This window comes from Lissotriton helveticus, chromosome 2_1 (assembly GCF_964261635.1).
Source record: "Lissotriton helveticus chromosome 2_1, aLisHel1.1, whole genome shotgun sequence".
In the NCBI taxonomy this organism is placed as follows: domain Eukaryota; kingdom Metazoa; phylum Chordata; class Amphibia; order Caudata; family Salamandridae; genus Lissotriton; species Lissotriton helveticus.
In genome coordinates, this window is record NC_136059.1 from 1775080801 (window position 1) to 1775102410 (window position 21610).

Consider the following 21610-nt stretch of genomic DNA (forward strand, 5'->3'; position numbering starts at 1 on the left):
GGAGCTCACATTGAGGAGGATGCACCTCAGGGTTCCGGCGTTGTTAGCGTTCGGAGCTGGGGTGATGGCCGTGGGAGTGCTGATGGTGGTGAAGGTCTGGTAGCAGTGTGGCATGAGAATTGTCTGTGGGTGGTGTTCATTGCGGACAGCTGGCAGTTGTTGTTCTTCCCAGGGTTGAGTGCACGGAGGATGGCTGAGTCATAGCGGTGGATGGTTGGAGATCCAGGGGTCTTGGCACTGGTTACGGCTGTGTTGCAGATGGGCGTAGACGTCTTGCCTATGGCGCGCCCACTGTGCGCGGCCTCCATTAAGTAGGGAAGGGGGAGGGAATTGCAGCTGGGCAGCGGAGACAGTGAATCGGCAGGGGAGGGCCCCTGGGGGCAGAAGCGGCAGGAAGGGGGGAAAATGAGCAGGAACAAGCCAGGAATGGAAGCAAAAAAACGATAAACAGCACAATTAGAATAAGGCAAAAACAATAAGGCACAAGCAGTTACAGTGATGCACTTACAATTAAGGCAGACCGACAACAACAGGACAGCAAACGGAGAATGAAGGGGGCCTCAAACTTCTTACAATGCACAGTGCGGTGCAGCGTGGGCAGCAGCACTCACCAGCGGAGCTGCAGGGAGAAAGAGCAGGTCCCTGTCCAAGAGGTCAGAGGTCTTGCTCGGGCTCCACTACAGCGGCCACTATTAAGTAGGGAAGAGGGAAGGGAATCACAGCTGGGAGATGGGAATGGGGAATCAGCGGGGGAGGGGCTGCGGAGGCAGCAGCAGCGGGAAGGGGGAAAAACAAGCAGGAACAAGCCAGAAATAGGGGTAAAAAAACCGTAAACAGCACGATTAGAATAAGGCAAAAACAAAATAAACAAACCAATAAGGCACAAACAGTTACAGTGATGCACTTACAATTAAGGCCGAACGACAACAATAGGACAGCAAACGGAGGATGAAGAGGGCCTCGAACTCCTCACCATGCAGAGTGTGGTGCAGCAGGGGCAGCGGCACTCCCCAGCAGAGCTGCAGGGGGAGAGAGCAGGTCCCTGGACAAGAGGTTAGCCAGGACAGCTCCATGTACAAAGCTAAGGTCTCAAAATAGTTGGAGCCTTCTTTACAAAGAAAAGTTGGAAATGTATGTGTAGAGAGCTCAGCCTCTTTCTACATTTTGAAATTCACACACATTCACAGGATTATGCCTGGAAAGCTATGTCAGGCACGCGTTTCCAGGCTTATTCCTGAAAAGACCATGTGATCTTCCTATTATTATCCTGTTCCATCTTTTCTCCATACTGGAAAAGTTGGCACAGGGAAAAAAGAATCCCCTGTGCAAATGGGAGAAGGATGTACTCTCTTTGTATGTATCCTGTGTGAATTGTTTTATTGGGCGATTGCCTTCACTAGTGGAGGCTTTTAGATGTATTTTAAAATCTTACTGGGTTGGGGCGCAGGAGCCAGTCAGGCATCTCATCATAGTTTTAAGTACTTTCTAGGAATACCTGGAGACTTTTGGTGACGTCCTCTGAGCCAAGTTAACAGAGTTTATGTAAAAAGCATTACAAATAACCTTCATGAATCTGGAACATTAGCAGCGCGCAGCTGCCCTCTTTCAACGTTAGTTGCTTTAGAGAGCATAAAGGACAGAATGTAAAAGCTGTTGTGCGTCTTACCAGTCTACGTTTCTCCATTTCTAGACTTCTGCAGTCGCTTCACTCGCTTAGGACACCAGAACTCTGACACTTATGAGAGGTTGGTGGAACTCGGGCATTCTGCACCTTGTGCAGTGGGGTCAATTAACCTTCAAGCAGGGAATGCCCCCCGTTAGGGAAGTGCCTGGGTTGTGGATGGTCACTGGAAGCATTTAAACCTATGTACCACAATCCACTACCTTACGCCTCCCTCAATCCTTCGTGTAAGGCGCAGAAGGAGGGGGATGAGGGGGACAGTGGGTTGGGCTAGAAGTGCCCTTTAAAGGGCTGTATCTCAATGTGAGATCCATTCCAAAACATGTGGCTGAAATTTGGGACTTATTAGAAGAAGCCATGCCTGACATCTGTCTTTTTACGGAGACCTGGTTGAATAATGAAGCGACACCTGCTCTGGCAAAAGCATTCCCAGCTGACTATTCGGTTGCCCGCTTGGACAGATCTGGAAAGCAGGGTGGAGGTTTGGCCATTGCAACGCATCCCCTTTGTCATATTAAAACCCTAGACATAGTCTCCTCCCCCAACTTGGAACTGTTGATATTTAGGGTAATTGTCAAGTAATTGAGTGGGCAGGAGCTCTAGTGTACCACCCCCTGGAGGTAACAAGAGAGAGTTCTGCTCAACACTGCTAGAAACGCCGGCCCTGTATACGCTCCAAACAAATAAGTCCCTACTGGTTGGGGACTTTAACCATCACCTGAAAGCTCTCTCCAGCACAGAATCTGCCTGTCTGGTAGGTGTGATGGAAGCGCTAGATCTTTCCGCTAGAATTACTAGTCCCACACACGTGGCTGGGCATGTGCTGGACACTGTCTTTGCCAACATTCCTGAGTTGGTTGTGGAACCCCCGCAGAAGATGGGCTGGACAGACCATTCAGCACTAAGCTTCTCGTGGGCGCTCACGAAACTGCCCGGTCCCCCACCCATTCATAAGGAACTCCGTAGACCCTGGAAAAAGGTGACACCTGCCACCTTTAGTCGGGCCTTTACTCCTCCCATATATGAGAATGGCGATGACGGTGACACTGCCATAGAAAGGTTTGAGGCCGCCATAATTAATGCCCTACACTCTATTGCCCCATTTAAGAGTGTAAAGATCCAGGAGAGGGAAGCGCCCGCCCCTTGGTACTCAGATAGTCTCAAAAAAGAGAAGGCCTCTTGTAGGTCCAAGGAGAGAAAATTGAGGAAATCCAAGATGGAGCAGGATGAAATGCTCTATCGAGCTGCGCATAGAGCTTACTTAAATAGCTGTATTTCCGCTAGGAGATCCTATCTAGGCTCCCGCATAATGGAAGCTAAAAACTAACCTCGGGAGATTTTCCCTATTTTAAAGGAGTTCACAAACCCCAGGTTCAACAATCCGCTCCCACCACCTACTCAGGCACTCTGTGAGAACTGAGGAAGTCACTTTATCAATTAAATCGACGTGATCTATCATGCTTTTGGTCCTGAAGAGGGCGTTCCTGTCATAGCTCCCCTTAAGGAAGGTTGAAGCTCTTTCCTAATGTCATGGGTGAAGAAGTAAGCTCCCTACTAACCCTAGTGAAATCTGATTCTCCATCAGACTCGGCACCGCCTGCTGTTATGTTGGAGCTATCCCCATTCCTAGCTGAGGTGCTTGCTGAAGTTTGTAATATCTTGCTTGTCACAACCACGGTACCTCGTAAATGGAAAGGCATGAGTATAAAACCCCTGCTCAAAAAAGCATTAGCTGACCCCACTGACCTTCAGAACTTTAGACCAATCTCTCTTCTCCCTTGTTGCACAGAAATCATGGAGACATTAGTTAATCAGCATCTCTCCCACTATTTGAAGCAGAATAATATTCTGAACTCTTCCCAGTCGGGTTTCTGTGCTTCACACAGCACAGAGGCTGCACTGTTGGAGATCACGGACACTCTATGAATGTCCCTAAATAAGGACATCCCTGTCATATTAGTGCTGCTGGACCTATCGGCTGCCTTTGACACCATCTCTCTTCAGACCCTTTTGAACCAGCTGTGAGAGATTGGTGTCAGAGGTTTGGCCTTCAAATGGATCCAGAGTTTTCTGGCAGACAGAAAACAATGTTTCCAGTTGGGGTTCTTCATTTCTCAAACCACCAGTGTGGACAAGGGGGTACCACAGGGCTCGATACTGAGCCCTACCTTGTTTAACATATATGTGGCCCCCCTAGCCTCAATTATCAGGAACTGTGGGTTTGAAACCATATCCTATACTGACGACACTCAGGTGATAATTCCCATTGAGAAGAATCCTGAAGTCACCAAACTTAAGTTTAGAAACTGTATGACCAGCATAGTGAGTTGGATGAAGATGAACTTTCTCCAGCTCAACTCCTCCAAGACTGAGATAGTGCTTATGGTAAAGCGGAGGAGATGTGGACCCCAGATTGGTGGCCACCAGAGCTAGGAAATGCTCCCTCCCCTAGAGGATGGGCCAAGAACCTGGGCTTAAAAATTGACAATAATTTATCTATGGAAGAGCAGGTAGAGTCGGTGGCAGGTGCCGCTCGCATAGGAGTTTGTGTGAATCCTGCTTTGGTGGACCTAGCTGTGTAGCCGGCCAGCGTGAGGAGTAGCTGCGCCAGGGGGAAAACTGTTGCTATCGAGGTCGGGACTGCGAGGCTTACAGGTTGTGCGCGGAACACCAGGCACACCTGCAGCCTCTTCCCGTGACCCCTCCCCTCTATCACCGCCTCTGACCACCGCCTTTGATAACTCCTCGCGGCCCCCGCTTCGCGGGAGCCGCTCGCATAGGAGTTTGTGGAATCCTGCTTTGGTGGACCTAGCTGTGTAGCCGGCCAGCGTGAGGAGTAGCTGCGCCAGGGGGAAAACTGTTGCTATCGAGGTCGGGACTGCGAGGCTTACAGGATGTGCGCGGAACACCAGGCACACCTGCAGCCTCTTCCCGTGACCCCTCCCCTCTATCACCGCCTCTGACCACCGCCTTTGATAACTCCTCGCGGCCCCCGCTTCGCGGGGGCCGCTCGCATAGGAGTTTGTGGAATCCTGCTTTGGTGGACCTAGCTGTGTAGCCGGCCAGCGTGAGGAGTAGCTGCGCCAGGGGGAAAACTGTTGCTATCGAGGTCGGGACTGCAAGGCTTACAGGTTGTGCGCGGAACACCAGGCACACCTGCAGCCTCTTCCCGTGACCCCTCCCCTCTATCACCGCCTCTGACCACCGCCTTTGATAACTCCTCGCGGCCCCCGCTTCGCGGGGGCCGCTCGCATAGGAGTTTGTGGAATCCTGCTTTGGTGGACCTAGCTGTGTAGCCGGCCAGCGTGAGGAGTAGCTGCGCCAGGGGGAAAACTGTTGCTATCGAGGTCGGGACTGCGAGGCTTACAGGTTGTGCGCGGAACACCAGGCACACCTGCAGCCTCTTCCCGTGACCCCTCCCCTGTTCCCAGCTCAACGTATAAGACCTGGAGCTGCAGCCCGTGAGCGGGACGCGTGTGCGGGACATATCCCGGGACAAAGCCCGGACTAAGGGCGGGCCCTCTTAGGCCCTCATAGGTCGGAATAGGCCGGGCCTGCTCTCTTGTTAATGTTCTAGGTACAGGTATCTACTTAGTCTTTGTTTAACAAGCGCTCCCATTTATTTGTCATGCCTTCCCCAGCCTTGGATCAATCTTTAGTGAAGCTGGGGGGCTCCAAGCTTAGAACACTGGATAAATACTTCTCACGCTCTCTGGCAGATGAAGAGGGGGATTTGGACACCGCCCTTGCAGAACGCAGGGTTGAGCGTCGTCGCTCTGTTGATAATCTGAAACGCAGACCCCTGGCAGATACTCTAGATGGTGGCTCTCCGCAGAATGTTAGTGAGGAGACATCCTCACAGGAAGGAGTCCCTCTTTTGTTGAGGGATTGTACTGTTAGTCCCTGCCAAACTGCTGTGCAGGTTTCGAAGTCTACCTCTCCCACTAGCCCTTGTTGCACGGCTATTGATCTTACATCCCAACCTACTTATACTTCTAAACCAAGGAAAGCTAAGCCTAAATCAGTTGTAGTGGCCGAGTTGCACGGCCCTCCCCCTAATAAACAAACAAGGAAGACGAGGGGAGGTAAGGGCAAACCTAAACTTTCCCATACCGATTTTGGTAAACCCACTAAGCCCGTTCCAGTTCCCGATAAACCTATTGAAGTTACGGGTCCTGTCCCTACCTTTACAAATAACTCGCCCACTCTACTCCCACCAGTTGTCCCCCAGGTGAACCTCGAATTCCTACTCAGATCTCTGCTGCTACCCATCAGCGAGAGTATTAAGAGAGTGGAGATCCGACTTACTATTCTTGAGGCTACACTAAGTAGTTTGAATTCGCAGGTTAATACCCTTGGAAGATCCCCTGAGTCTATCCCCCCTCCCACCCTGCCCCCCCCTACCCTGCCCCCTACCTTACATCCTCCCTTAGCTATCCCAGGACCAACTGTGGTGTCTTCTGCCACCCCTCTTTTGCATCCTCTTATGGCTAAACCAGTTCTCCCATGCCATAGTATAACTACCATTCCCCCACCTCAATCCTTAGGTATAACTCCCCCAGTTACAAACCTCAATGGGGCTGTAAATAGCGACTGTATTCCACCCCCTTTACCAGTGAAACCGGCTCCTAGAGTTTGGAGACCCAACCTTCCCCCCGAGGCTAACGACCTCATGGTGGTTATGGCCGGGGCTCCCCTCCTTGAGTTGGGGGAAGGTGAGAATTTTTTCTCACTAAAAAACCAAGTAATTAAATGGTTGAACTGGAATAGACCTCTTCCAGCATATTTTAACAATGAAATTGTGATGGTAAGAAGGGTACCCTGGCTGGGTAAGACCAGGAAGTCAATTGTAGGGGATTGTATTTTGGTAAGTTTTAGAGACCCAAGGACTGTTCACTACATCTGCTCAGGGTCGAACAGGTCATCTGAATCCACCATTCGGACTCTGCCAGTATCTTTTTTCTTCCCCCCGGTACATATGCATCGTGACCAAGCTCAGGACAAATGGACAGGGGTTGATCGGAGGGGTAAATTTTGTGGGTATTCAGCCCAACCTGTTTTCCAACCACCTATGACACCATTCCATAATTATAATCGTTTTAATTGTTTGAGTGGCCTCAGTGGTGTTGATTGACTGCCCACTGCTGTTGACCCCATTATTTCCTCCTTTGTTAAAGAGCCTACGGTAATGTCCGACAGTAGCCTTACCCCTGTCCAGGATCTTGTAATGTCTCAAACTGCCCCGATAATTCCCATGGCTTACCCAGTCTTGTTGGACCCTCTATCTGTTAATAATGTTTTAATTACTACGGCACCAGCGCCTATTCAACCCCCTTCTTGTTCTCCTGGTTTGAAGTTTGTTAGCTGGAATGTTGCAGGGTGGAGTAGGCAAGCGGCATCTCTGGGGTGGAATGAGATCCTCACTGACTTTGATATTCTATGCTTGCAAGAGACCTGGGCAACTGCTGATATTAAACTAGATGGGTTTGTGTCTTACAATAACCAGGCAATAAGGTCAGGTATGGGTAGGGCTAAAGGGGGGTTAGTGATTTTTACATCAGTTAAACTCCCAGTATGTTTGATTTCCCACCTCCCTGTGGGACATCATTCCCAAATTCTAACACTAGAACATTCCAATGGCCATGTTTTAGTGGTGGTCAACCATTATAACAATTTATTTAATGCCTCAGATACCTCAGTGGCAGAGGAGCTGGGCCCTATTTTGAGGAACATGCGTAATGATATCAGTAAACCAATTGATATCATTTGGGGTGGGGATTTTAACCTCCGTACCTGCCCATACTCCTTTACTAGAATTTGTGGATATGATGGGGATAACGGGGAAAACAGAGCACATTTTGTACATACTCCCCATGGTGACTCCCTTAATTCTCTCGTGTTGAACCTGGATCTTATGATCTATCCCCCGGCCTTAGATGCGGATGGTAAGTCCGTCCCAACTTTTGTAGGACCCAGCTCGTCTTCTGCCATTGACCATTTACTGGTTTCCACGCATCTTACTCCACAATGTACGGTTCCTGTTGTCACTGACTTTGGAGGTAGTGACCACCATGCGATCACCATGCTTATCCCTGCATGGCGGTTTTCTGCCAAGAATGATTATCTGGTAATAGAAGATGTTACCCCATGTAGACAGAATGGATTCCGTATTAAGTGGAACCTGGATAATTCCGAAAAGTTGCAAGCTAAAATTATAAAAGAGGGGATTGCTGAAATTTATAGTTGCCTTCACCCTGAGGCCCTTAACGGGTGCATCATAACTAATTTTGTGGCACTGGGTATTGCTGTAAAAAGGTGCCTTACCATTACTAAAGCCCGAATTAGAAACCAAAATGTGGGTTGGTTTGATAGCCTATGTACTCAATCCCTGAGGGAACTTAAGCTGGCCTTAACTAAACTCCCGAGAGACAGGGAGGCAGTCAAATTACTTAGGCTTACCTACAAATGCAATCTTGTTCGTAGGAAGCAGGAACTCAGGGAACTTGCCTGGGATGCCCTGAACCAAGCTTCGGTGTTACGGGATAGTAGGCTTTTTTGGTCCACGATTAATAGCCCTTTCCTTGCCAATGACGAGTTTCCTAAATTGTCAGCGCAGGTCAGTGAAGCCAATTGGGTTTCCCATTTTTCTGGTATTTTTAACCCATCCGGGGGAGATTCTGTCGGCCCTACTATCCCGACGTCTGAAACAGGGATACCTTTGGATATTACCCTATCAGAGGTGGTTACTTCCCTAAGTCAGAGCAAAGGAGGAAAGGCACCGGGGTCCCGGTCGACCTGTATAAATCTAACCCCACTCTCTGGTGCCCACTCCTGACCCAGGTGTTTAATGCATCAGTCCTGGAGAATACCCCTCCCACTTGGAGTGAATCCCTAATTCTACCCATTTATAAAAAGGGAGATAGAGGCGAGGCAAAGAACTACCGCCCTATCTCCCTCCTTGATTCCTCCCTGAAGATTATGAGTAGGGTTCTCCTGGTAAGGCTGGAGGAGTGGGTAGAGGAAAACAATATCATGGCTGAATCCCAATTTGGTTTCCGCAAAGGTCTGGGGACAACGGAGCAGTGCCTCAATCTTGACCTCCTCATAGGGAAATACACGAGAGCGAAACAAGGTTCCCTATTTCTCTGTTTTGCCGACCTTACGAGCGCCTTCGACCTTGTGGACCATAAACTTTTGTGGTCCACTTTATTGGCCATGGGCACCCCTCCGGCAATCATCCACTTTCTGGCTCGCCTCTATAATAAGCTGTCGGCCCAGATACGCTTTGGTTCGTCGGGTGAATGTACTGAGAAAATCAAGGTTAAGTCAGGCATAAGGCAGGGCTGTGTACTGGCCCCCCTGTTATTTTCCCTTTTTATCAATTCTATGGAATCTGAACTTAAGAAGGTCCAGGCAGATTCCCCACAGGTTGGTGGACTTCCCGTACCAGTTCTGCTTTATGCCGACGATACGGTGCTCCTCTCGCGTACTCCTAATGGGCTACAGAAATTAATGAATACTTTTTATAATTTTATTAATGAGAAGAAATTGAAAATAAATAACACCAAGACTTTTATTATGGCCTGTGGTAAAAGGGTGAAGTCTGTCATGCCGTTCCATTTTAACAATCATAATATTGAGGTAGTGGATAGGTTCTGCTACCTCGGTGTTACCTTTAATAATAAGGGGACTTGGTCCCAGGAGATCTCAAATGTTAATGGTAGAATGGCCAAAAGCTCATCTGGTATTTTTCGCTTTGCTGCAAAACTAGGGAGCCGCCGTATACCTGATATGGTAGACATTTACAGGCATAGATGTGCGTCTATTGCTCTGTACGGCTCTGGTATTTGGGGTTATAGTCAGCATAGGGTATTGCAAAATACCGAGAATGGGTTTCTTAGAAGATTGCTTTGCCTACCTTCTTCGGCACCTACTGTATTGTGCCATAGTGAGGTCTGTTTGAATTATCTGACTGATCTGATGGGATTAAGACCTCTTATGGTATGGAGGTCAACTTGGGCAAAAGAAGAGACTACTTTTTGTAGGAAAATTATCACCGATTGTTTGAAGTTGGACAAAGCCCTTAAGATTCCTTGGCTAAGCTATGTCTCTTCCACCTTTGGTGATGTATTTAACCTTGACATCCTTAAGGATCCTTATTGTGTCGTTACCTTATCAAAAAAGGAACTTAAAGATGTTTTCATCCAAACTAAGTCTGATATGCGTAGGTTAAAGAGTATTGCCATGTCCACCTATGTATTCTATCATACCATTAATCCAGAAGTAAAGGGCATGCCTTTGTATCTAAAATCCATAACTAAACAGTCCCATCAGTTTGTTCTGACACGATTCAGACTTGGTATTGTTCATAACTTAGTTGCCTTCCCTGAGATGAAACATCATAGCCATTCCCCTTGTCCCTGTGACGGTCAGACTAGGCAAAGTACTCTGCATGTCTTGCTTATTTGCCCACTTTATATGCATCTTCGCCGTCTCTATCTTAGACCTATGTTTTTAAGATTTTCAGTGTATACTATAACCCAAGCCATGGAATTGTTATTTGCACTTGACTCTGCAGGCATCTGTTTTTTTACTGCTACTTTTTTACTCAAAGCCATTTCTCACATGAAAAGTCTGGTGTTTTAACTTCCCGTAATCTTTTCATTGCTGAGCTTTTTTTTTATTCTTATGTTTGTATTGTGTTTTATTGTACGCTTTTGTGATTGTTTTTAATAGTCGAATAAAGCTTGAAATGAAAATGAAAAAGGTGCCTGCTTCGGAACCATGAGAATGCTCAGAAGGATCTTTCCATGGATTCCGCTCATGGCCAGACAGACGCTCATCCAGTCGCTCTTGGTTAGTCGACTGGACTATGGTAACTCTCTGCTGGTCGGAATGAAGGAGGACCTGGTTTCCAAATTAACCCTTAACAAGCCTGCACTCACCCCCTCTTTACCCCTCCTGCACCAACTGCATTGGCTTCCCATCAGAAAACGGTCCGTCTTTAAACTGTTATGCCTGATCTTCATGGGATGGGGCCAGCCTACCTGATGAAGAAGATCGAACGTTATCAACCTGCTCTGTATACAAAGAATCAGGAAGGCCAAGATGGGTAGACGGGGCATTTTCGTATCTTGCCCCTACTCATTGGAATATCCTTCCTGATGAGATCTGCTCCTGTACCAATTTCCGTCAATTCAAAGAGCCTCTTAAGACCTGGCTATTTTAATGGTTGCTTTGCATTAGGGTGCTTCTCTCTCAGGCGCCGAGAGATCCCCCTGGGGATGATTCGTTGCACCATACGAATGAGTAAATAAAGTAAATATAAATGGATCAAATTTTCCTTGCTGTTCCAATATGTTTTCCTGTTGAGAAAGCCCTTACCTACAATCTTGGTAAATATGGGTGTGATCAATTTCCCTTCGCACTCAGGATTTACGTCAACCTTATGGTGTAAGTTTGCAACCCCATCTCAGTAGGAAAAAGGTTAGATTGAGGTTTGGGAATATCTACAAATCTACTAGTTTGTGCCAATTCCGAAACATCAAAGACAAACCACACCTTGTCATGCCCACTTTTCCAACTCTTATGTGGGATTTACAGCTGTGGGGATGGCCTGGCTTGTAGCAGAAACTTTGCCTCTGTAAATGTGGTAATGCCTATAAAGAATCCCTTTATCAATTCTTAGCTGGTGTAAAATGAGAAATTCAATCATAAATAAAGTTATCTTTGTGAATGGGCACATTGATGTATTTGGTGCAACTGATGTATTAAGAATTCACACTGCAATATTCACATTCACAGGAGGTCGAAAAACCTCCTACATTTTTAACATTATTCAGGCAAGAGATATTTTGTTACCTTCTGAGAGTACAGAGACAGAGTACTGCTGGCAACAGTAGACAACCATACTTGCATTCACTGAACTTTGACAGTTGTTTTACAGCACACCCTTGCCCAGTGTTTTACTGTCTTTTTACTCAGTCTAGGCCTACCAGATGGGCCAGTTTGAAAGGGTCACTGCATGGGTCATTATTTTGGCCCTCTGAGGGGAGCAAAAACAGCTCGCACAATGGTCCATTCAAGATGGTCGAAGTCTGGCAGTCCCAGAATTCCAGGCAGCCTGAAAGGTGGTCCAGCATTACCTTTGCCCTTAAAAGGAAGGGTCTGCACTTAAAATAAAAGTCAAGTCAAGTCAAAAAGGCTTTATTTCGATAAAATATTATCATAAAAGCAACACAGAAATCACAATGGAACAATTTTAAAAACGAACATGAACGTGCAATGAAGATTTAACTTATTTAGGAAAAATTAACAAAACAGTACATTAGTCAATCAATTTAAAAGATGTAGGCAATCGATACTAGCTTTTTAGTTCATTTAAGTTGTACAAATTTGCAAGGCAGTTCATAAAATAATTCATTTAGGCAGTGAATTTAAAATAAAATTAAACAATCAATTTTAGCCTTTTGATTCGAATGGACCAAGCCCACGATAAAAATTTGGCTAAGGCACAAACGTAGGTCGCACGGCTGTCAGATATTAATATCCTGATTGCAGCCGCATGGCTCCTAGTGCCCAGCTGCCGACATAAGTTTTTGAGCCAAACCCTCCTGGGAATTGTATACTCTCTGCACTCAAACATAAAATGTGCCAATGACTCTGGTTTATCAAGGCATGCTGGGCAAAGCTCTGTGGTTTGCACACGAGATTTCCAATGTGAAGTAAAAGAATTGAGGGGAAGGGTTCCTATTCTAAATCTGAAATACAAAGCCCTGTCAAAAGGTTTTTCAATAATGTCAAGGTAGACTTCCCGTTTGGGTTGATCTTTGAACTTCAGGAAGTCCTCCGTAAGTCTACCCGTGGTGGTACTAGTGTTCCTCTGAGAAAGGATCCAGTCCCAATAGAGTTTCTTAAGAGTTAACTTCGGGGGTGAGGTTCTATTTGCCCATGCTTCATTCAGGCCCAAGTTTGTTAACAGCATCTTCATATCCCTCAACCATTTAATTTTATGCCACCCTGGTAGTGACATAATTTCTGCTAGGCCTTGGGCATATCTGCTGAGTTCCTCCACACGCCACATGCGTGCCCATAGCAATAGTGGACGGAATTTTGCAACGTCATCGATTGGGCGGCAGCCTAAATCCAACATTAGCGGGACTGTAGGAGTGCCCTGCGGGAGGGACATAATCGCTCTACAAAATTTATTCTCTGATCTTGGCAAAGCGTCAGTAATGGATGAGCCCCAAAGTTCGGCCCCATAAAGAGCAGAACTAACCCCTTTGGCTGAGTAGATCTCAAGGACTGTAGCTATTGGTCTTATTATACAGGAGCGTTTTTCTTTCAGGAGGGCTCCTGTAATCCTCTTATGAGTTAACAGCATTTTGTCCAAGTGTGGGGTCCATTCCATTTTGTGTGAAAGACGTATCCCAAGATAGTCGAAGACCTCTACCCTCTCCAAGAGTTCAGCATTCAGGGTAGGAGAGCGGACTTGTTTTTTGGGAGGGTTCAGCACAAGGTATTTAGTTTTAGTTGTGTTGATTACCAGGCCTCGTTTGGTACAAAAGGATTGGAAGTTGTCTAAGAGCCTTTGGAGGACCATGGGGGTTTTAGAAATTAAAAGCGTATCATCCGCGAAGAGGAGGGTTGGTATACGTTCGCCAGCCAGGGATGGTTCATCTGAAGGATGTTTCCGAAGATGCTCAACCACCCCATTGATGTAAAGGGAAAAGAGGGTGGGAGCTAGCACACATCCCTGACGGACACCTCTCTCAACCGGGATACTATTTGTTTTTTCCCCCCCTGGGCCCCACCTAACCTGGGCGAAACTGTTTTGATGTAACCTGACAAGTAGGGATAGCAAGTAGTGGGGCAACCCCATGTCAGCCAGTACACTCCATAGAGTCTCCCTGGGTACAAGGTCAAAGGCAGTCTTTAAATCGATAAACGCGAGATAAAGACTGCCCTTGCCTATGACCACAACTTTCCAGTACACCATCATGAGTCTAAAAGCTTGTTCAATTGTTCCGGTACCCACTCTAAAGCCCGCCTGATAGTCAGAAAGAATTTTGTTTTCTTCTATCCAGTTTAAAATTCTGACCAGCAGGACCTTGCCGACTACTTTTTGGCTGATATCTAACAGGCTAATGGGCCTATAATTGGATGGGTCATCTCTAGAGCCTTTTTTATGAATAGGGACCACCTCAGCCCCTTTCCACGAAGAGGGTATAGGGGCGCCCCTACAGATAGCAACAAGTAGGGAGTGGATCAGTTTCCCCCACTTCTTGATATCAGATTTTAAGAGGTCACCAGGGATACCGTCCGGACCAGCCGCTTTTTGGGGAATAATAGTGCTTATTGCGTAGTCCACTTCCTTACTTGTAAAATCAAAGTCATTAGGCTGAATGTCCCAAGTTGGGGGGAGCAATGGTGGAGCCACCACCCCCCCATCAGGATCACAAGAGGCAGTAGGAGTGAGATGATCGTCATGACGGGTATAAAGCTTCGAAAAGTGTTTGACCCACGCCTGACTTGGGATATTACAAGTTATCAAGTCACTATCTGGCCTATTGCGAGCTCTTATAGTATCCCAAAACCATTTCTTAAAAGGAAGGGTCTGCACTTAAAATAAAGTAGATCTTCTGGGCATTATGTTTAGGTGGAGAATTCTGTTGTCTCCTTCGTGCCAGTTAGGACAGTTTTCCTTTTGTGAATGGATGTCACCCTGCTTTCACAGATCAATATATGATCAATTGTTTGCAACCTCAATTATTTTCACATGCCACTGATATAGTCCATGTCGAAATGTGTCTGAAAAAGGGGAGACTTAACAGGCCTCTTTCTTTTGAAATGTATATGGTTTGCAAAGTTTTCATTGTGAGCCAGAAAGACTTTTTTTGATTCGCAATGTAGCTGTTTTGTAAAGTATTATTTTGCAGTCGCAAGCCAGTAATCGTGTGAAGCACAGGCTACAAGACTGCAAAATAGTTTTGTACATGTGGCTCTAAATAGGATTAGGTGAAATCTCGGTAATTTTGTGAGCTTTGCATTATGCTTATTATGCGCAGTTCCTAAAATGTTGCTATTATGCCTCCTTGCATAATTTCACCTTAGTCGCAGTAAAAATGTAGCTCAAATGGCACCATTCCCTGTAAAAATGTACCAAGAATACATTTAATCAACAGAACATGAGCAGCTTTTGCTCACTGTGCTTTTGTTTCAATGCGTACTCATGCCAAAAAATTACTTGGGAAACAATTTTGCTCTAAAATATAATGTGAAATGGTGGATTTACATTTCGTATAAGTATGCATAAATGTGTGTATTTTTGCCAACGTTTCTTATATATATGCTAAAGCAAATTTTGCAAATTATGGACACCTTTAGCCCTAAATCAGTTTTCGAGGAGGAACTGTAAACATTGACATCCATAACTGTTGGGAGTGAAGGATGGAGTGTTTCTCCACAGGAAAAAAAGCTATCAAGGGATATGCTCTCAAGCAACATACATTCTGCATCAACAATTGTACTATGTGTACTATTAGACGTGCAGAAATGTGAGTTCTTGAACAATCACAAGCATTTTCCAATAGTGCTCCTGGAAGCTGTAACTATCGCAGAGTTCCAAGAAAACACTTGCAAAACTCTTTGGGGCATATGTATGAAACCATGGTACAGTTCAGCTCAGCTAGTCATTCTGCTGCGTTGCGCCATACGGAAAGGCCAGGAATGCTCAATATGTAAGGGAATACAGAACATTCCTGTAAGCCATATTCCTCTATCTATAGAAGGAGGAAGTAATGAGATATAAAGAAACATCTCCTCGCTGTGCCTCCCCTGGGAAGGCGTAAGATTTTGGCACGATCCCAGGTTTACAAATTATTTTAAATCTGGTAATGCGTTAAAATCTATTGGAGTTGCATGGGAACACACAATACAATGTCCATGGAACGCCTACCCAGGATGAGTAGCGCAACGCAGTGATTTTGGCTGCATGGCCGAGCTACTCCAGATTAATGAACCACCCAGAGACATGCAAAGTGGCTTTGCGTGGCTTCATAGACCTGTCTTAGAGGTTTGTGTTGCGCATGTACCACATTGCGTGGCACAAATACGATACAACCCTCTTATAAATATGCCCCTGTGAGTACATACACTTCACAAATTTGTAACTTTATGAAAGAGTTAAAGAGTAAACTTTCATTTGTAGATTTGCAAATTGTTCTTTAGAACTGAGGCAACAATAATCAAATCAGACAATCATTCGAGACTAAGATTCAATTTACCGTGGCAGGATACAGTTGGGCTGAATGTGGGACGGAGCTACGGCGTTTTTCATTTCGATGTGTGGCAGGGAACAAGAGTGGAGGGGTGGGAGGAGGTCGTAGGAGGGTACAAAATAAAAATAACATCACTTACCTCCTTGCCACGCCTCGAGTCCTTAGTCATCTCTCGTCCAGCCTTCCTTGTCGTCTTTCTATGGCCGGAACCAGGAAGCACAGAGTCTCCCCCCTAAGTCAATCCAACATTGCAATGCAGTGCTGTGAATGGTAGGAGCGTTGTGGCTCGGTGCTCAGATGGAGAATGGGAGGCTGGGCATGTTCCCCACCATGCTGTGTAGTGCTGACTGGCGGGGAACATGCAAAGTGTGTCTCAGGCTGACCAAGGCATCATGCAAACTTTGAAGAGCAGCAACCACTCCTCCTCCAGGACGTCATAGGAGCCAAGCCCTGCCAAACATGGCTGAAACTAAAAATAAAATGATAATAACAGAAATAACTTCTGTCATAATCATTTTATTTTTGCTTTTACACTGCTCCAATAGCAGTGGAGCGAAGCTTCTCCGCCTTAGGAGAGGAGCCACCACTGAGCTTATCTAGTCCAGGTATTTGCTTTGCCTTCTGGAATTTGTAATACATATTTATTTAATAAAAATTCAATCAGTGCTACAAGTTCTGTAATACAAAGAAATCTCAGAGCTCTTGTGTGAAAGTACCTATGTTTTCAGAGTAAAATATTCTCTATATTTTCATTAAGACTCCCATCTCCGTGTTTCCAGGCCACGGCATTACCCGAGCGTCTAGTTTTGTATATTCAGGCAACTTAACGGAATTCCTCAGTTCCTTTTGTCAACTTATGCGTGTTTCTCCTACATGGTGTTAAAGGCTTTTTATGTGGCATGTATAATTAGAATGTGTGCTAATGATTCACTTGACATTGGTTGAAAAACGCGTTCATGCGTGAAAGCTATTTTCCATCTTTGTCTCCTTGTCCTTACTGACAATTGATTATTTTTAGCCCTAACATGCATTTTTCTTCCTTCTATTCTTCTTAATTCCAATGGAAAAACGTGCTTCCTGACCATTTTTATGAATATCTTTTATTAAAGGTATATATGCACACTTCATCTTCTTACATGCCTCAATTGTGCTATTCTTTCTTTCTGTGACCTTTAGAAACGGAGTATTTTCTCGTTTTTATATCATATATTAGTAGAAATGGTATTTCCTATTATTATTTAATCTACATACTTGAATGAGTCAGTATCTTTTATCTCCTTTTGCATTTATTTCTTTGTGAGTTCAACTCATACTATTATTTTCAATTAATATGTTTGTTCTAATTGCCAATTCAAGAGATGCAATTTAAAATTGTTCTTTGGTTATTTTATATAGTGGATCTCATTCTAGTTTGGTTTCATCATGAAAACATAGACTGTTCAAATTCTCATTTAAGGTTCATTAAGGCCCCCATTACAATGTGGAATTCTATTCCAAGATTTGGGGAGACCAGAATTTCTGCTACTGTTTGGAATATCTGCATGGAATGGCTGCAATTACGAGTTTAACTTTACGAATTGGGAATAACTGCACATTATTAAGCAGAAATTCCCAGTTCGGTGGTTTAACATCAATACTTACCACCTCTTTTCAGAAAGTGGTAAATGATCTGCAAGGGCTGCGAGGGCTGCAATACGGGCTGTATTCACAGCAGGGAGTTGAAAACATGAGGGAGGGAAGAGAAAGAAGTTACTTGGGAGGGTGGAGCATGTATGCTTACCCGCAACACAACTTTTTCCAAATTATGTTCATTGGCCAAAACTGTCATTCATTAATTTGGTTCATCACTTGGTGAATCCAGTATGGGAAGAGTGGAACACTTATATTTGTATGGAGCAAAGTGCCACACTAATATGGGTGAGGCACAACTGGTAATTGATGCCTAGCAGTCCCAGAGTGTACTGGGAGGTATCTGTGCTGTATATACTTGCTGCTTTATTTCCTCACTACAATACATGTTATCAGGTCCTAAAAGAGAAAGAAAGAGCACACTCTACAACCAGCTAAGGTTGTGAGTAAAGGTGCGGAAAGTCTCCAGAGAGAGATTGAGTGTATGTGAGTAGGGAGATTCCTCCTGTTCGTTCTTGTTCCCTCGCACACCCTTGCGAGTGTAAAGCATCATCATCAGGCTATGCTCCTCGTGGGTGTGGTGCTGCAGTCCCTCACGGGCCCCACATGAGAGCTCTCTGGCGGAGATCTTTTTAGGAGGTGCTGCACTTGTGCATGGGGGTGTGTGGGCGAGGTGAGTGAGTGAAAGTGTGGATAAAATAATTAACAGGGGTCCTCTAGGTAAGGTTAAAAATGGGTGGAGTTGGAGACTCATTAAACAAATAAAGGGAGGGACAAGTATGTTCCCACTGCTCTCAACCCGTAGAAAAATGTGTAGTGTTCAAAGGTGAAGGGTGGTCGACATGTTTCGTGCAACCAGTGGATCCCTAGTGGATCCCTGTGAGCTTTATCAGGACCGTGAATCGGAATCATGAATATGGGAATCAGGACAAGACACCCTATAAACCCACCATACCTATGCACAGATCCCTATCCTACTCACATGCAACGGTCTAATACCGTCTTTACATAAGAAATACTATGTGTAGAATTGATGTACAAATGTAGCCAAATGTACCTACTAGGTCAAATGGACTGGAACAAGGTAATACCTTAAATATTGATCTGTAAAAGAACACAAAAGTACAAATTGGACATTAGGTGAGTGAAAATACTCCAGACGTGAAGATTGCGACCTGTAAATGTGAAATACACAGTGTCTAGATGTAACTGTAAGCGTATCTGGGTCATGGCAGTGCTCTAAAAAAAGTGGACAGATACTAGACATACACAACACTTTACATAAAACACACACTCTATTCAAGTCTAGTCCAATCGGTCACTTCAGTATTTCCATAGGGTTGGCAAAATATATTTTTTAATTGAAAATAAAAAGGTAGATAGATTGCATACTTGCTATATAGAAGCCAATGGCATCATGAGCCTTTAAAAACGGAGGGGACCCCGTGCTTAATTGCACTCTGTAAGGAGAATGAAGGAGAATGAATGCAATTTAAGCGATGCATAGGGTACTCACTTGGTTCGAGTATTGATAATCCTGTTATAGCGGCTATGCCGTACTTACATTTGTACGGTACTACCTCCTATGTATGTCCCTTGTGGCTCCGTGGTGAGTGAGAAGCCGGAAGGTCACAGAATTCATATTCTCCTTAAGTACCTGTGTGTTCCCGCCACTCGTAAGGCATACGTGTGCGGCGGGATGTGCTCCTAATCAACATCGGTTACGGTGAGCCACAAACCCGGGACTGGAAGCAGCAGTAAAGATAGATAATTTCCTCATAATTAGACTGCGGCTGCGCTGTTCCGAAATACCACCACTTGTATTGACACACCCAGCAGAGTAAGCGTCATGCGGGCCAAGCGGTTGTGGAACTAGATCGCTAATTTACCAATGGCCTGTGGCTGCGCTGTGCGAGGCTGAAACTGATTGAAGTGATGCGCCCGACTCAGTGCACGTAAAGCGAGCCTGGTGTTTGATCCCCTATGTAAACCAAGTGAAAAAAGGGGGGAAAATGGGGGATGAAAACACTGCAGGAGACTCTGATTTGCTTTACTCCCAAACTGCGATCTTCACAACTGCTGCGGTAACGAGGATTGCCGGAGTATTGTGCTGAGTGAGCGTGACGTGTGCCCGAAAGCGGTAGGCATTTGCAGACATTGCCGCCGGACCGGCTGCGTGGGCGTGCACTTCAGTCCTCCCCAAAGACTCCGACACCGTGCGCAATTAAGGGAAATCACGCCTGCTGACAGGCGCGGGCTGGTACTATTCCTGCTGCCGCTTGTCACACTGTGGGCGCTGCGTAGTTGAGCTGCCCCATCCATTGACTGGCGAGACCCTGGCGACGCGGCCCCCCCTGTCTCTGGCTGGGGCGTGGGCCCCGTCTGAGTCCTTGCATAACATCGCAGAGGGGGGGCAGCTGTGAGCCATCTATGGAGCAGTGAGTAAACATATGCTTAGAGCGAGGCTGGTTTGGGGCACTGCATCTGTGCTGAATGCGGTGGAAGAGTGCGTTTGGGTGCTACTAATGACTTGGGATGCCCACATGTGAGGCCTACATCGTCTGCGTCACACTGGCTAAATGTGATTAACTGCTGTTTAGTTAAACATGTGGTGATTGCTGGACACTCCTCTTGATTATTGTGCACACATTTGGCGTGCCTGCAGTGTTTGAAGTGCACCTGGTTGATTAATCGCTATTTACCACTCGCCCGTTGAGAGTACAGAACAAAGTGGGGCTCTGGTGTAAGCGTATCAGTACCATTCCTGAATTGCGCTGGGTGTTCTGCCTGGGCACTAATGTCACTGGACTTCACGATAACAGTCGCTTCAGAGAATCACCAAATACAACCTGGTTGCAGAGGGAAGGCTTCTGGCCTTGTAAGCACTGCAAAGTCTGTAAGATCGCCTCCCCGACAAAAGAAATTGAAATCAAAAAGGGCACACATTGGAAGATACATCAACATCTAACATGCAAGAGCACATATGTAATCTACATGGTAGAATGCCCATGCCATAAAAGATACATCGGCAGTACGATCTTTGAGGTGAAAAAAAGGATTTTGGAACATGCACGAGTCACAACCCATTAAGACTGAACAAATGCTATCGCGAAACATATGGAGAAATACCATGACAACAATTGGGAGACCTTAAGATACTGTGCCATTGAACAAGTACCAGCATCAGAAAGAAGAGGAGATCAATTGAAGACTCTTCGAAAAAAGGAATCCAAACACATCATAACCTTCAGGACTCTTGACCCTAGAGGATTAAACCAGAATGAAGAACTGTATGTCCACCTATGATTGAAAAATAAATCTGTAGAAAGGAAGATTCACTCACCAGAGAGTAATAGAAAGATATGATGGCCATATCTGACTGATACAGAATATAATAAACCCAAATATGATGGGACATACAGGAACGAAGCTCACCAGGGAGCCATAATCAGTGGCAGGACAGAACCATTTAATTTGTAATTAAAAATGGAGTGACAAACAAAGAACAACATGAACAGAATACTCATCAGAGAGACAAGAATGACAGACATTGTCTTGTATTAAAAGCTATTGAAGTTTTGCATTTAAATTAATTTGTACATATTAACACTGAGCACTGACACCACGTAGAAAATTAGTAATTGTTGAGTTGCACCCAAGTCACTAACTACAATGATCATCATGCACTAGATCAAAACACCGGAAGTAACTGCATTGTAAAAATAAAAGAAGTCTGTTTGTCGAGGCTCGGCATCCTGTGATCAAGCCTTTTGAGAAGGTGAAACGCGTTGGGCTTGGCAAGCGTTTGGAATAAAGCTGCTGTCATTTTCCAAAAACTACACGAGTGAGTGCATTTTTACCCCACCAATTTGGAAATTGGACTTTGTATATATATATATATATATATATATATATATATATATATATATATATATATATATATATAATATATAAGTATTTTTACAAGTATTTATGCATCTATTTTTATATTTTTGTAGCGTGTATAGTTCGGTCATTTGTA

At 45.2% G+C, this 21610-nt stretch overlaps 1 long non-coding RNA gene across 1 annotated transcript in view; it reads right to left on the reverse strand.

Moving 5' to 3' along the window:
* LOC144819924 (uncharacterized) overlaps positions 1-19259 on the reverse strand; it is a 98938-nt gene extending 79679 nt beyond the window's left edge. The window contains exons 1-2 of the long non-coding RNA XR_013607625.1: positions 19154-19259; positions 18982-19049 (exon numbers count right to left, since the gene is read on the reverse strand). This is a non-coding gene — a long non-coding RNA (uncharacterized LOC144819924). The remainder of the gene's footprint in view (positions 1-18981; positions 19050-19153) is intronic.
* Positions 19260-21610: the final 2351 nt, after the last annotated feature.